The following is a 14,514-nucleotide window of genomic DNA, read 5'->3' as shown; positions in this document are numbered from 1 at the left end:
TGCAGCTGCATGGGGGGAGGGATGATGGGGGGAAAGATGTTGCAATGGGGGAGGGAAGACGGGGGACACAGCACTGCACAGGGGGAAGGGAAGATGGAAAGAAAGATGCTGCACAGGGGGGAGGGAAGATGGAAAGATGAGGCTTGGTTGGTGGGTGAGGGAGATGCAGCAAAGGGGTGGAGGGGTGAGGAAGGGAGAAGTCTTGGCTGTGTTTGAGGTGGAGGGGGGGACACATGCTGCATACAGAGGGGATAGGTGGGGAGGGGGAGAAATGGTAGGCATAGGGGTGGAGAGGAGGGAGAAATGGTGGGTATAGTGGTGGAGGGAGGGCGGAGGAGAGAAAATTTTGTGCCCACCCACTTTGGGCTCAGGCCCACCCAAAACTGGCTGTCTGGCTACGCCACTGCACTGGAGGTGGAAAAAACAGCCCTGGTGCATGGGAAAAACGGCCACCTCCACTAGCTGAGCCCTAAATTTCTGCATAGATTACAGAACATGCCAAGCGTCCATCCATGCAACTAAATTTAGTCACAGGCAGTTACACCAAGTAAAACTTGGTGTAAATCCCAAAGCCTAAATTAGATGTGGACCGGAATTATTAATATCCATGTGCATTGATTTGAGAAAGCCCATGACTTGCCCATTCCATGCCCATGGTCAGCCCCCTTTCCCACTATACAACTTATTTCTGTGCATCACGTTATACAAATGCTTACAGTTGTGCACGTAAATTTAATTAATGCCATTAGTGTCAATAATTGCTTAAGTGGCAAGTATCAGCACTGATTGGCTTGTTAACTAATTAAGAGGTCCTGTTACAATGGCATGCTGAAAAATGGCTTGCGGTAGTGTAGGTGCAGGTTTTGGGCGCACAACGATCCATTTTTTAGAGCACCTGTGAAAAGCCTTTTTAAAATTTTTGCCAAAAATGGACTTCCGGCAAAATGAAAATTGCCGTGCGTCCAGTTTGGGTCTGAGACCTCACCACCAGCCATTGACCTAGCGGTAAAGATGCACGCAGTAAACGGCAGTAATGACCTTCACACGCCAAATGCCCCTTGGCACGCGTCCATTATGCGCGACCAAAAATAAAATACATTTTTCAGACGCGCGCCAAAAATGAAATTACCGCAAGAGCCACGCGGTAGTCAGGTGGTAACTCCATTCTGGCATGCATTGGGCACGCGTAGACACTTACATGGCCTAGTAAAAGGACCCCTAAGTTGCACGTGCAAATCCAGAATATGACCAGATTTGCATGCGCAAATTAAATTGCACTATATAGAATCCCAGGGATAGTGTTTTTGCTTTTTTTGTTATCATAACTAAAATTTAATAAACGTCCTTTTAAAAAACCTACTGTCATAATCAAAACAAGGCATCAAGAAATCATCACACCTCCTTGTTTTGGAGCTCTTCAAAAGGAAACATCTCAAAAAATAGGTTTTCCAACAGATGAGATTCGGCTATGCATTTTTTTTTCTTTCTTTCTTCTTCTTTCTTTCTTTCTTTCTTCTTTCTTTCTTTCTTCTTCTTTCTTTCTTTCTTTCTTTCTTTTCTCTCTCTCTTTTGTGTCTTGCATCTACAATGTGTTAGTTACACATTTTAAACATGAAAATGCTTATGATATGGCGTTTTCATTTCTAAGCTGGATGTTAGGACTCATGTTGAGAGATTTCATCACAGTGATTTAAAACCCCGATAAAATAAATGAGCTTCTCTTTTCTTTATTGCCTAACTGAACCATATTGCTATGAGTGTAATGTATTGCTACAATGCAGGTCTAATGGTATTTTAGCCCTGTGGTGTGCAAACATATAGAAACCATTTCAAGCCTTCAAAAGGCTATTAAAACATGTGCAGATGTCTGGAAAATTAATACTATTATCTAACTCTAACCTTTTGCCTGCAGGGGGGAAAGGAGAGACAATGCAGAAAAGATATTTTAGATCAATATGTGACACTGGAGGGAATGAACAAAAAACTCGGTGAAACTTAATGGCCTCTGGTGAGTGCTGTACCCCAAACTTTAACATCTTACTACACTGTTTACTGAAGTTTCACAACAAAAAAAAACCTTTCCAGCAAATGTGGTTTCTTGTACTGTCTGATTTTAGTTTTCCAAGGTCCAGTGTATGAGACAGTAGCCAAGATTCATGCATTCAGAATGACAAAAAAGTGAACCTGTCAAGGTTAATGCTGAACAAGCTGTCTCGCTCATCCTAAAATGGTTGCATTTTGAAAGCCTGTTTCTGCATCCAAGCTGTTTTCCATTGAATATCACAGTGCTGTCTGTACTACATTTGAGGTTTTTTTTAAATATGCATTGCATTTTAGAAGATGTGCCCACCAAAATGAGCAATTAAAATCTAATAATCAACAAATTTCTTAGATGGGCTTAAAGAAGCGCACACTTACCACAGCTTAAAACGGTTACCAAGGGATGCGCTCAGGCATCCTGTGGTAAGTTGCAAACAAGCATGCATTAACCACATGCAAAAAAAAATAAAATATATATAATATATATACCCTGTTTCCCGAAAGTAAGACATCCCCCAAAAAATAAGACCTAGTAGAGGTTTGCTGCATTGGTAATATAAGGCCTCCCCCGAAAGTAAGACTAGCAAATTTTGTTTTGAAAGCAGGGCCGCCGAGAGCGGACAAGGCCGCCCTCCTCCCACCCGAGGTCGCCGGGCCCCCCCACCCACCTCCGTTGCTCCCAGAAATAACCTTAAACGCCTCCTTCACCTTCACAGCAAGCAGCAGCAGGGCAGACCTCTCCTTCCTTCCGTGCCCCGCCCTCGCGGACGTTACGTCAGGCGAGGGCGGGACACGGAAGGAAGGAGTGGCCTGCCCTACTGCTGCTTGCTGTGAAGGTGAAGGAGGCGTTTAAGGTTAGTTCCGGGAGCAACGGAGGGCGGGTAGGCCAGCCCGATCCAACCCCGATGTTTCCCACGAAAAAATAACACAGCCCTGAAAATAAGACCTAGCGCATTTGGGGGAAAAATTAATATAAGACAGTGTCTATTTTCGGGGGGAAACACGGATAGATATATATTTCTGGAGATGGTGTGTCTGGGGGCAGAGAGTAAATGTTCTGCATAATCAATTACTGTCCAAATTACACACGTGCTGGTTAGCCTAGGGTTACCATCAGCCGTATTTTCGAAAGTGATGGGCGGCCATATTTCGACCCAAATCAAGAGGATGGGCACCCATCTTGCAAAGGCGCCCAATCAGTATAATCGAAAGCCAATTTTGGGCGTCTCAACTGCACTCAGCGTGGGAATGAACAAAGTCGACGGGGGGCATGTCGGAGGTGTGGTGAAGGCGGGACTGGGGCATGTTTATCGGCTGAGGAGAGATGGGCGCCTTCGGCCGATAATCGAAAAAAAAAAGGGCGGCAGAAGCGAGAATTTGGGTCGCTTTTGCTGGACCCTTTTTTTTCACGACCAAGTCCCAAAAAAGTGCCCCAACTGGTCAGATGACCACCGGAGGGAATCGGGGATGACCTCCCTGACTCCCCCAGTGGTCACAATCCCCTCCAACCTCAAAATATTAACTTAAAAACTTTTTTGACAGCCTGTATGCGAGCCTCAAATGTCATACCCACCTCCCTGGCAGCAGTATGCAGTCCACTGGAGCAGTTGTTAGGGGGTGCAGGGGACTTCAGGCAGGTGGACCCAGGCCCATCCCACCCCTACCTGTTACAATTGTGCTGCTTAATGCTATTAGTTTGTCCAACCCCCCCCAAACCCAACTGTACCCACATGTAGGTGGCCCCCTTCACCCCTTAGGGCTATAGTAATGGTGTAGACTTGTGGGCAGTGGGTTTGAGGGGGATTTGGGGGGCTCACACACAAGGGAAGGGTGCTATGCACCTGGGAGCTCTTTTACCTTTTGTTTTGTTTTTGTAAAAGTGCCCCCTAGGGTGCCCGGTTGGTGTCCTGGCATGTGAGGGGGACCAGTGCACTACGAATCCTGGCCCCTCCCACGAACAAATGCCTTGGATTTATTCGTTTTTTGAGCTGGGTGCTTTCATTTTCCATTATCGCTGAAAAACAAAATCGCCCAGCTCACAAATTGTCGAATAAAACATGGACGTCTATTTTTTTCGAAAATACGGTTCGGTCCGCCCCTTCACGGACCCGTTCTCGGAGATAAACGCCCATAGAGATAGACGTTTTCGTTCGATTATGCCCCTCCACGTATGTTGGTGGGTTGAGTGGTGCTTAGATGGCGACTCTGGCTGTGATGAGCTAAGGCCACTACTAGGTGGACTTCTACGGTTGTTTGGTATCTACTCATCGATGAGGATTTTGTCTTCTGCCTCCTTTTTATTCTCCTGTATTAGAACTGTTGTAATGTACGTGTTGGATAAACATTTACACTGGGTGGATAGGTTGTTGGGTAAATTTTGTATGGAAGGGTCAGAAACTCAGAATACCATGGAGATGTTGAAGAAACCCTTACCTGGGGAGAGAAGGGGGGCTAGGTCTCTCAGACTTGAGAGCCTATAATGAGGCATGCTTATTATGCAACTAAGACTGGATCTTTTATTCTGAGGACTACACCGCATGGGTTGGGAGAAGGCTCTTGCCCAACCTTTGACTTTTAAGTATTTACTGTCAAAGGAACTCAACGGTTCAGTGGTACTGAAGGGGGTATGCAGCTGTTGGTGGTGATTACATGGGAAACGTATTCACTCCCCACACCAATCCACTCATTTTGCATTGAGGGGCAATATGGAATTCATGCTGGGACTTCAAGATAGTAGTTTTAGCAGCTGGGGGAAAGAGGCCTTACCGGTGTGAAATAACTGGTAGCGGAGCATGGGTGGATAATATCTCTTGGGGAGCTCCAGGAACAAATGGTCTGGGTGGCCAAGATATCTTTCCTTATATGCAAACTAGGAGTTCTATTGGAGAGCTGGACACTGTGAATCTGAAGAGTAGTTTTTGCTGCTTAATAGAGGAGTTCTTTTTAATGGGGACTGCAGGGATAACTGGAAATAACACCCTTGAAGACCTTGCTATTAATGTGTGTGACACCACCGGTTTGTGAATTATTCGTGGAGAAATGGAGTAAAGAACTGGGTCTGTGGGTAGAAGCAATTCCGAGTGCTTAGCAGGACGTAAATTCCTCCATCACAAACTTTTCAAATAAGTATTAAGTCCCTCAATGTCTGAAATGTGGGGATGAGTGGGCTACCTTAGGCCACATGTTTTGGAGTTTTGCAAAGGTAAAGGCTTCTGGAAAGCAGTGTATGCCTTTGGGTGAGGGTAGTTTCCCTAAGTCTCGGGGGGTTGGGGGTGATCTTAGGAGAGGTTTTAGGAATTATTTTAGAATGAGATACAGGTAAATGTACTTGAGTAAAAGGAGCCCGATGGAATAATGGAATCAAATAGGTCTCAATTCAAATAAGGTTGTGTTTGCCGCAGAAATTTAAAGCGCACGAAGTTGATTCTAGGGCTGCCTTGATCTGGAGTTGAATGCATAGGCAGTTGTTGAGAATGACACGGAGACATTTAATACAGTCAGTCAGAGGAAGATCTATGACCGCAGAAGAGATAAATAGGAATCTGTTCTTGCTATTTCACATTTTCTGACCACAGAACCTCCAATTTGCCGGGGTTCAATTTAAGCCTATTTTGCACCAGCCATCCAGCAATTGCATTCAGACAAGCATCTTTTTTTTTTTACATTTCTTCCTATTGCTTTCCATATTTAGTATTCATTATGGACATCTTGAAAACCAGGACTGCGCGTGGCTCATAGGGATCAGAGTGAAGAACCCCTAACGTAGACTTAGATAGACAGTTTCTAGATCTTCCATTGTTCTCCAGTCTAAGCTGACAGAATCAGCTAGAATTGCTTTAAAGGCTCTACCCCAGAATAATGGTAGTGGTTGCAGGGATTAGAGAAAGGATGTTCAAGATAACATATAAGACGTTGCTATCACATAATATAAAGGAATCCTGCTCGGGAGAAAGGGATCCCCAGAAGCTTAGCCAAGATTGGGAGGCAGAGCTGGTGGTGGGAGGCGGGGCTGGTGGTTGGGAGGCGGGGCTAGTGCTGGGCAGACTTCTACGATCTGTGCCCTGACAATGGCAGATACAAATCAAGGTAAGGTATACACAAAAAGTAGCACATATGAGTTTATCTTGTTGGGCAGACTGGATGGACCGTGCAGGTCTTTTTCTGCCGTCATCTACTATGTTACTATCCTGCTTATAATCGAAATAGAAAAACGCCTATATTGTGACCCAAATCGGGAGATAGACGTTTATCTCACAAAAACGAATAAAGAGGTATAATCGAAAGCCGAATTTGGACGTTTTCAACTGCAGTCCGTCGCGGATGCGGACAAAGTTGATGGGGGCGTGTCGAAGGCGCGGTGAAGCCGGAACTGGGGCGTGGTTATCGGCCGATCAGAGATGGGCGCCTTTCGCCGATAATGGAAAAAAATTATGCGTTTGTAGCGAGAATTTAGGGCACTTTTCCTGGACCCTGTTTTTCCACGAATAAGGCCCCAATAATTGTCCTAAATGACCAAATGACCACTGGAGGGAATCGGGAATGACCTCCCCTGACTCCCCCAGTGGTCACAAACCCCCCTCCCACCTCAAAATATGCCGTTTCACAACTTTTTATTTTCATCCTCAAATGTCATACCCACCTCCCTGGCAGCAGTATGCAGGTCACTGGAGCAGTTATTAGGGGGTGCAGTGGACTTCAGGCAGGTGGACCCAGGCCCATCCCCCCCCCACCTGTTACACTTGTGCTGGTAAATGGGAGCCCTCCAAACCGCCCCCCCAAACCCACTGTACCCACATGTAGGTGCCCCCCTTCACCCCTTAGGGCTATAGTAATGGTGTAGACTTGTGGGCAGTGGGTTTTGAGGGGGATTTGGGGGGCTCAACACACAAGGGAAGGGTGCTATGCACCTGGGAGCTCTTTTACCTTTTTTTTTGTTTTTGTAAAAGTGCCCCCTAGGGTGCCCGGTTGGTGTCCTGGCATGTGAGGGGGATCAGTGCACTACGAATCCTGGCCCCTCCCACGAACAAATGCCTTGGATTTATTCGTTTTTGAGCTGGGCGCTTTCATTTTCCATTATCACTGAAAAAGAAAAATGCCCAGCTCACAAATTGTCGAATAAAACATGGACGTCTATTTTTTTCGAAAATACGGTTCGGTCCGCCCCTTCACGGACCCGTTCTCGGAGATAAATGCCCATAGAGATAGACGTTTTTGTTCAATTATGCCCCTCTATGTAATATAAAACATTATGCAAGGGAAAAAAAAAGAAAGTCTGTACATATACGAGGGTCGACATAATCTAAACCCCTTTAGGTAAAGAGAATTGGTTTATGGAGTCTGGAACTAATCATTATTTTTATGATCATGCAAAATGCAAACTGTGATTTCAAGGGTGTTGCCAGGTCACATTCAGCTTCTCTCTGTGGAATCTCAGCCCCCCCCCCCCCCCCCATGTGAGTAGAATCTCTTGGTCTTCCTGCCATGATCAAGGATGCCTTGAAGTGCAGTAGAGGGTGAGATTTTTGCACACATGGATATCTCACACGTGATTATTCAGCATACTCTTTCTCCTATCTGTAAAAACACTCCACCTGGTTTCATGCAGACGGACTGCACAAACAACACAGTAGGGTGGAAAAACAGATAGAAAACGATACAGCTGGATAGCTCAGCGAGGACAGGAAAATTAATAGGACCTGCCGAAGAGCTGAAGGGTGATCAGTATTTCAGTATCAGTGTATGTGGAAAGGGATGGGGGGGGGGGGGGGGGGGGGGAGAGAGAGTGGAAAAAACATCATTGATCTGAAGCAATTCTCCTCTTTTCAAAAAGTACCAAGATATACTGAAATTCAGGACTAAGTTAAAATGTCTCAATAGTTTACTAGAAAGCTGTTTTAACTAAGAATAGTATATCTATTCTAGCACGTATGAATTAATTATTATTGCAGCATACTTCCAGGTGGATATCTACATTTTACACAGCTGCTTAAATTGCAAACAATCTGAAAATGACCTTTCTGCTTTTTGCAGTCAATAGGCACCTTTTACGTGAAGCACAGTAACCTCAGAGGCAGGTGTAAAAGGAGCCTTAATGGTTAGAGGAGCCGGCTAAGGATGAGGTGAGATGAGGGTTCAAATCTCCTGTCTTCCACCAACACTCTGGGTGACCTTGGGCAAATCACTTTACCCTCTATTGTTTCAGATACAAATGTGTATCGCAAACCTTCTAGAACAGTGTTAATAACCCAGTCCTCAGAACACACCCAGCCAGATTTTCAGGATATCTACAATGAAAATCTATTTTGCCACAAAGCAACCGCTCACATTATTATATACCTCATATATTTTTATTTTCTTATTTTTGCAAGCCTCTGGCTCAATCTTATTATACAACAGTTATCACCATGAATACCTATTTTCTCCTAATTACACATACATTCTAATCATTCACTCATCCATTATTCATCCTTAACCTAATATTTCCCTTGATCTAATACCTATACACACAATTACACAAGACCAGGTTCAGGTCCACATACAGGGCATGAAATATCAGACTCAAATCTCTTCTTCAATACACTCCAAAAAAGTGCTCTAGTCCTTTTATCAATCCAAATTTCAGTTCAATCTTCGAGTCTTCTGAACCAATTGCTCTTCAGTTGTGTCTTAACTCTGACTCCTATGGAGTGCATATTTCAGGAGATGGATACAGAGAGCAGGAATGCCTCAGCCATGCAGTCAGCTTCAGAACGTTGGAGGTGTGTTTTATTATATAGGATAAGCTGTCCAGATCTTTGCTGTTGTCTCTCATCAGTCCTTTATTCATTGCAAAGACATCTGGGAACTTCCACACTGCAAATTTAATGTTTTTTTTTTTTATTTATACCCTGTGCTTTCCCACTCATGGCAGGCTCAATGCGGCTTAGGTACTTATTTGTACCTGGGGCAATGGAGGGTTAAGTGACTTGCCCAGAGTCACAAGGAGCTGCCTATGCCTGCAGTGGGAATCGAACCCAGTTCCCCAGGACCAAAGTTCACCACTCTAACCTCTAGGCCACTCCTCCAACTAAGTTGGAACAGTCTGCAGTGTGTGTAAGTTTGTAGGGTACAGGTTTCTCTTTTTGTTTTTAAGAAGGATTTTACCAATTACTGTTGTTTCAAGCTACTTTGCCTGGAAGTTGCTGCTTATTCTCTTGACCATTCGAAAAAAAAAAAAAAATTAGCCCTCTGAATGATCCGATTGCTGCCTCATATGCCCATCATTCATTCTTATGACTGTATCACATCAAAGCTCTTCTCTGCTCATGCCTAACGATGTTCCCAGTAGAAAGCAGAAATTGCTTACTTGCATAGTGAGGTATTCATCATCCGTTTTTCTTTACTGGTAAGTGCCCCCATTGTCGACCTGTTCATTAATCTATTTTGCAATTATTTATGTTCAAAAACATATGTTTGCCTTTGCATTTCTTTTTGGAAGCAAGGGCACCTGTAAGTTTGCTAAATCTGTATCATTAGAATTTAAGGCCCCCCTTTTTTTTAAATAAAAAGAAAAATCGATGTCATTTCATGCATGGGCAATATAACTTTAATTCTGGAAAAAAAAAGTTCAGATGGGTTCTCTCGGACAATGCAAGCTCATTGACATAATTATTTAAAGAACTTACAACTCAAATATAACAAATTGTACAAATGTATTACCAAAATAACACTGATAGCACTATAATATATTGAAAAATGACTAGGTATGTACCAAGAAAACAGTAGATTCTAGAAATATTTCAAATGTACTAGTTTACAAGTCCTTGTACAAAAGCAGTTATAAATAGATCTAGAAAAAAATACACATAACCTTTCCAATAGACCTTCCGCTTACATATAAACAGCCTTTATGATGAATTACAAATTGTTAGCACCAACAAGAAGGTTACCAATAATAACCAGTGTGTGAACTGTGGCTCTGAACTCCATGTGCAGATGTGCACTAAAGGGTCCTTTTACTAATACTGCCCTTAAATGGACTTGGGAAAAATCCACAATTCCAGGAATAACATGTATAGAATGTACGTTTGGGAAGCTTGCCAGGTGCCCTTGGCCTGGATTGGCCGCTGTCGTGGACAGGATGCTGGGCTCGATGGACCCTTGGTCTTTTCCCAGTGTGGCATTACTTATGTACTTATGGGTCTTTCCTGCACCCCAAATTTTCCATTTTTTTTCCTATTAAGAGCGAATGCATATGGCAAAACTAATGCCAAACGCTTTAGCATGTCCCACGATAGGCCATTTCGTTGCATTAGGTACGTGTTAGTAAAAGGGCCCCTAACTTAATAGGAAAACTCTCCCTATCCCTCCATGAAATAAGATAGTGGATGAAGGAACAGGATATGAGATTGGAACTATACAGGAAAAAGATACTGGGTCCTGATTCTAAAACTCTTACAGTTGGGCAGCATGCAGCCCTTAGTTATCTGTGCTCTTGGATAGATTTAATAAAATACACTGCCACATTAGTGCGTGCTAATGCCATTAAAGTGAATTCCAAATAAATCTGTCCCGTTGCATAAACTGGAACCTGCAATAATTAAAATGCATTAATGCCTGTTAGCACTCATACAAATGCTGAAGTACACATCAGTTAACTGTAGCCCCGAGCTAGCAGCTATGTATGGTTATGAAGATCCAGAGGCTAAGCCTGGACAACTCATGGATTCAGCTCTTGCTTTCTAATTAAAACAATAACATTTTTGAGAATGCCAGAAAATGTGGCATATGAGCAAAATACCTTACGTTTGCCTTTTGACTGATGTTACAAATAAAGAGGGTATGAAACGGCAACTAGAAAAATAAATATTTCAAATTCAAGCCTTACTAAAGAATGGAGGAAAGCAAAAATCACTCAAAAAATAAAGCCTGTAAAAATATACAGCTAAAATTGTTTATGTAATTGGCATAAAGCTGAGAATTTCATCACTTCCACAATATGGTTCGTTGACATTAGAGACTCCTTAGATTTTGTAATTCATAAATACGAAAATACTGACTTTTCCATGGGATGAGGATTTGACAAATATAATGGAGTATACTTATGCAGGGCTTTTCCTTTGCTGGATAATTGCACAATATGTTTAATTTGAGGACAGTGGCAGTTAATGGACTGTTGTCAGTTTTTAACCAGATCAATGACCAGTACAAAAAAAATCAGGATGTGCATGCCAACACTTGGTTCGTTAGTATGGCTTAAAAAAAATGAGTGCGCACAAAACTGATTTAATGCACAATAATCTATAAATTAAACACACGTGCTAAAAAAATGTTAACAAAAACGTATGAAACAAACTGAAAAAGTCTGAAAATTAGAAAACAAAGTCTGAAAAAGACCCAAAAATGAATACAATTTATTGAAATGTCCTGATCCCTGCAAAAATGTATCTTTTACAATATATACTAATGATTATCAAGCAAATGAAGAAGTTGGGGGGAGGGAGAGGGAATTAACCAAACCCAGTACTCTGCAAATGCACACCCAGGGCACCTCGCTTTTCTCAAAACAGAGCCAACTGCAGGGAGATTTTTTTTTTTTTTAAAGGATGCTGATGTTGTACAGTTTTAAACTGTGGAAACCTGCAGCTTTGTCAGGGAAAACATGTTTTAGATTTGACTTCTGAAATGCCTGTAGCAAGGAGCACCACTCGAAATCCAACATCGCTTTGTACATTTCTGTTTAAAAATGGTTTCATGACAAAATGAAGAAAATGCAGTTTGGCAAGCTCAATTATTTCATGAAAATAATTTAGAAACATACAGTTTTCAGACTAAAACAGCTGCATTGGGCAGTTTTATGTATCAGGAAAATGTAGGGTAATTCAGTGTGAAAAGGCCACAAGTCCTTTTGCTTATACAGTTATGCAGTAATGTAAATCTGCTCAGTAGATGAATTTCTTGCAACTTCTGAAAGGAACGATAATCCACAGAAAAAAAGTGCAAGCCAAAGAAGCGTGGAGGAACCTCTGCCAAATGGTTAAACGTAGCCCTTTCAGACAGCATCCTGTCATGTGTGTTGTTAACATTTTTGGTTGCAAATTTTATTTCTTTGGGAAATTTTTTTCCCTAAAAGACATTTTACAGAATTAAATTATCTGGCAAAAATTAGACTTATTTGGGGAAAGAGGCTGGACAGTTATTGAGCTAGCATTAAGTGGTCCTTTTAGCAAGCGGCAGTAAAAAAAACCCAGCGGTGGTGTCGGCACGTGGGTTTGCCATGCGATGAGGCCTCTTTTTACTGTCACTTGTAAAAGGACTTTAAAAAAAATGGAAGTGGTGATGCAGTAATTGTAACACTTGTCACGTGGCCATTTCTGGGGCAGCAGGGGTTCCCACGCTAATATGGCAGTGACTGGGCAGCATTGCCTAATTACCACTGGGTAAGCCCCTGGTGCAAAAACAAAAAAATATATATAATTTTTGGTGCTGGAAATGCCATGCACTGGGAGTTGACATTACTGCTAGGCTCCTGTGGTAACCCCGAAGTAGAATCACCATGAACCAAGCTTGTAGTAGCCCTACTGCGTCTTGGTAAAAGGGACCCTAAATGATCTGTATTATCTGCACTGGTAGCAGTTGACACACAGGGGAATGTTTACTAAGATGTTAAGCAGAGAATTCTATATATGTCACAGAATATTAGGCGCTACTTTAGTGCTGAATTTTCAGCGTGGAAAAGTGTTCTAACGGATACGAGGTGCTGAAATGGGACAGAAATGGCAGATCTGCAAGAAAACACACTTAAACGCACATGTATAGACTAGTGCTTGTTTCTAAGTGGATCTGCAAAGGGGATGCGGCCGTGGGAGGGGATTGAGTGGGTCAGGGCCTTCCCTTAAAATGCACACTGTGTTATAGAATAGTGCAGATCCAGTGGCGTTCCTAGCGTGGATAGCACCCGGGGCGGATCGCTGCTGCGCCCCCCCCCCCCGGGTGTAGCATCCCCCCCCCCCCCCACCTGCGAAATTACACCTTCCCCCCCCCGGGCGAAATGACACCCCCCAGGGTACCTGCCACTGGGGGGGGGGGGCCGCGGCGCGCCTGTGGGCTCCGACTTCGCTAACTTCGCTCGTTCGCTGCAGCTCCCTCTGCCCTGGAACAGGAAGTAACCTGTTCCAGGGCAGAGGGTGCTGCAGCGGAGTGAAGTTAGCGAAGTCGGAGCCCACAGGCGTGCGCCGCAGCACCCCCCAGCGGCGTGCACCCGGGGCGGACCGCCCCCCCCCCCTTGGTACGCCACTGTGCAGATCCACAACCAACTTGAGCATTGGGATGTACAACAGATTTCAGTTGGTGCAACTCCTCATGCCCAAAGTTGAGCACGGATCCTGGCGCTATAAAGGGCGCTGATCCTGGAATGCCTGTTATAGAATACCGTTTGGCACTGATTTTCTTCAGTGCTAAATTTTGAGCGTTGTTTACTGAAAGCAGCCCTTAGCACAGGTTGAGTTTGCCCTGTTAGTGCAAGCCAGTGCAGAGAGGGGCCCTTTTTACTAAGCTGTGGTATAAAGTGGTCAGCAGTAGTTTGGTGTCTATTATACACTTCTATATATTTGATTACTGTTATAATTATTCACACATATATGGTATCTTCAGACCGTCAGAGACGGTACTCCGTTAACTGGCGGCACACCATTATCAGTTCTCATATGGTGAATATTTCCCACCTTTCTCGACATTGGTCTTGGTATAGAATTCCTATATGTATTTGTACGCTATGTTTTGTTTAATTACTTTTAAAATCAATTTTAGTCAATTTCTTCTACCATTTACTACTTAGACAAGATGTCATCTTTACTTAGCTTTTAACTGGTCTTGATATCTCATCAGACTAGATACCAGGGCTGCCTACTGACACGTGTTTCGCTTAATAAGGCTTTTTCAAGGTATGCTCCTTTCTGTCTTAAAAAGATCTTTGCTGAAGGGGTTGAAATACTTGATACTCTTATTAAGCGAAACACGTGTCAGTAGGCAGCCCTGGTATCTAGTCTGATGAGATATCAAGACCAGTTAAAAGCTAAGTAAAGATGACATCTTGTCAGTGCCGTAGCGAGGGCTAATGACACCTGGGGCGGGTCGCCGCTGCACCCCCCCCTCGGGTGCAGCACGGCGCGACCCCCCCCCCTCTGCGGCGCACCCCCCCTCCGGAGCGAACCCCCCCCCGGACCGCATTCTTACCTGCGGGAGGGCCGATCCACCCCGAGTGCATGTCACTCTGAGCTGCGTCGGCAGAGGGAGCAGGGAACCAGCGGGGCCGGCTCACCCCGAGTGCATGCACCCAGGGCGGACCGCCCCTCCCGCCCCCCCTTCCTACGCCACTGCATCTTGTCTAAGTAGTAAATGGTAGAAGAAATTGACTAAAATTGATTTAAAAAATAATTAAATAAAAGATAGCATACGAATACATAGAGGTGTTCTATACCAAGACCAATGTCGAGA

This window comes from Microcaecilia unicolor, chromosome 7 (assembly GCF_901765095.1).
Source record: "Microcaecilia unicolor chromosome 7, aMicUni1.1, whole genome shotgun sequence".
Classification (NCBI taxonomy): domain Eukaryota; kingdom Metazoa; phylum Chordata; class Amphibia; order Gymnophiona; family Siphonopidae; genus Microcaecilia; species Microcaecilia unicolor.
This window is presented reverse-complemented; position numbering follows the sequence as displayed.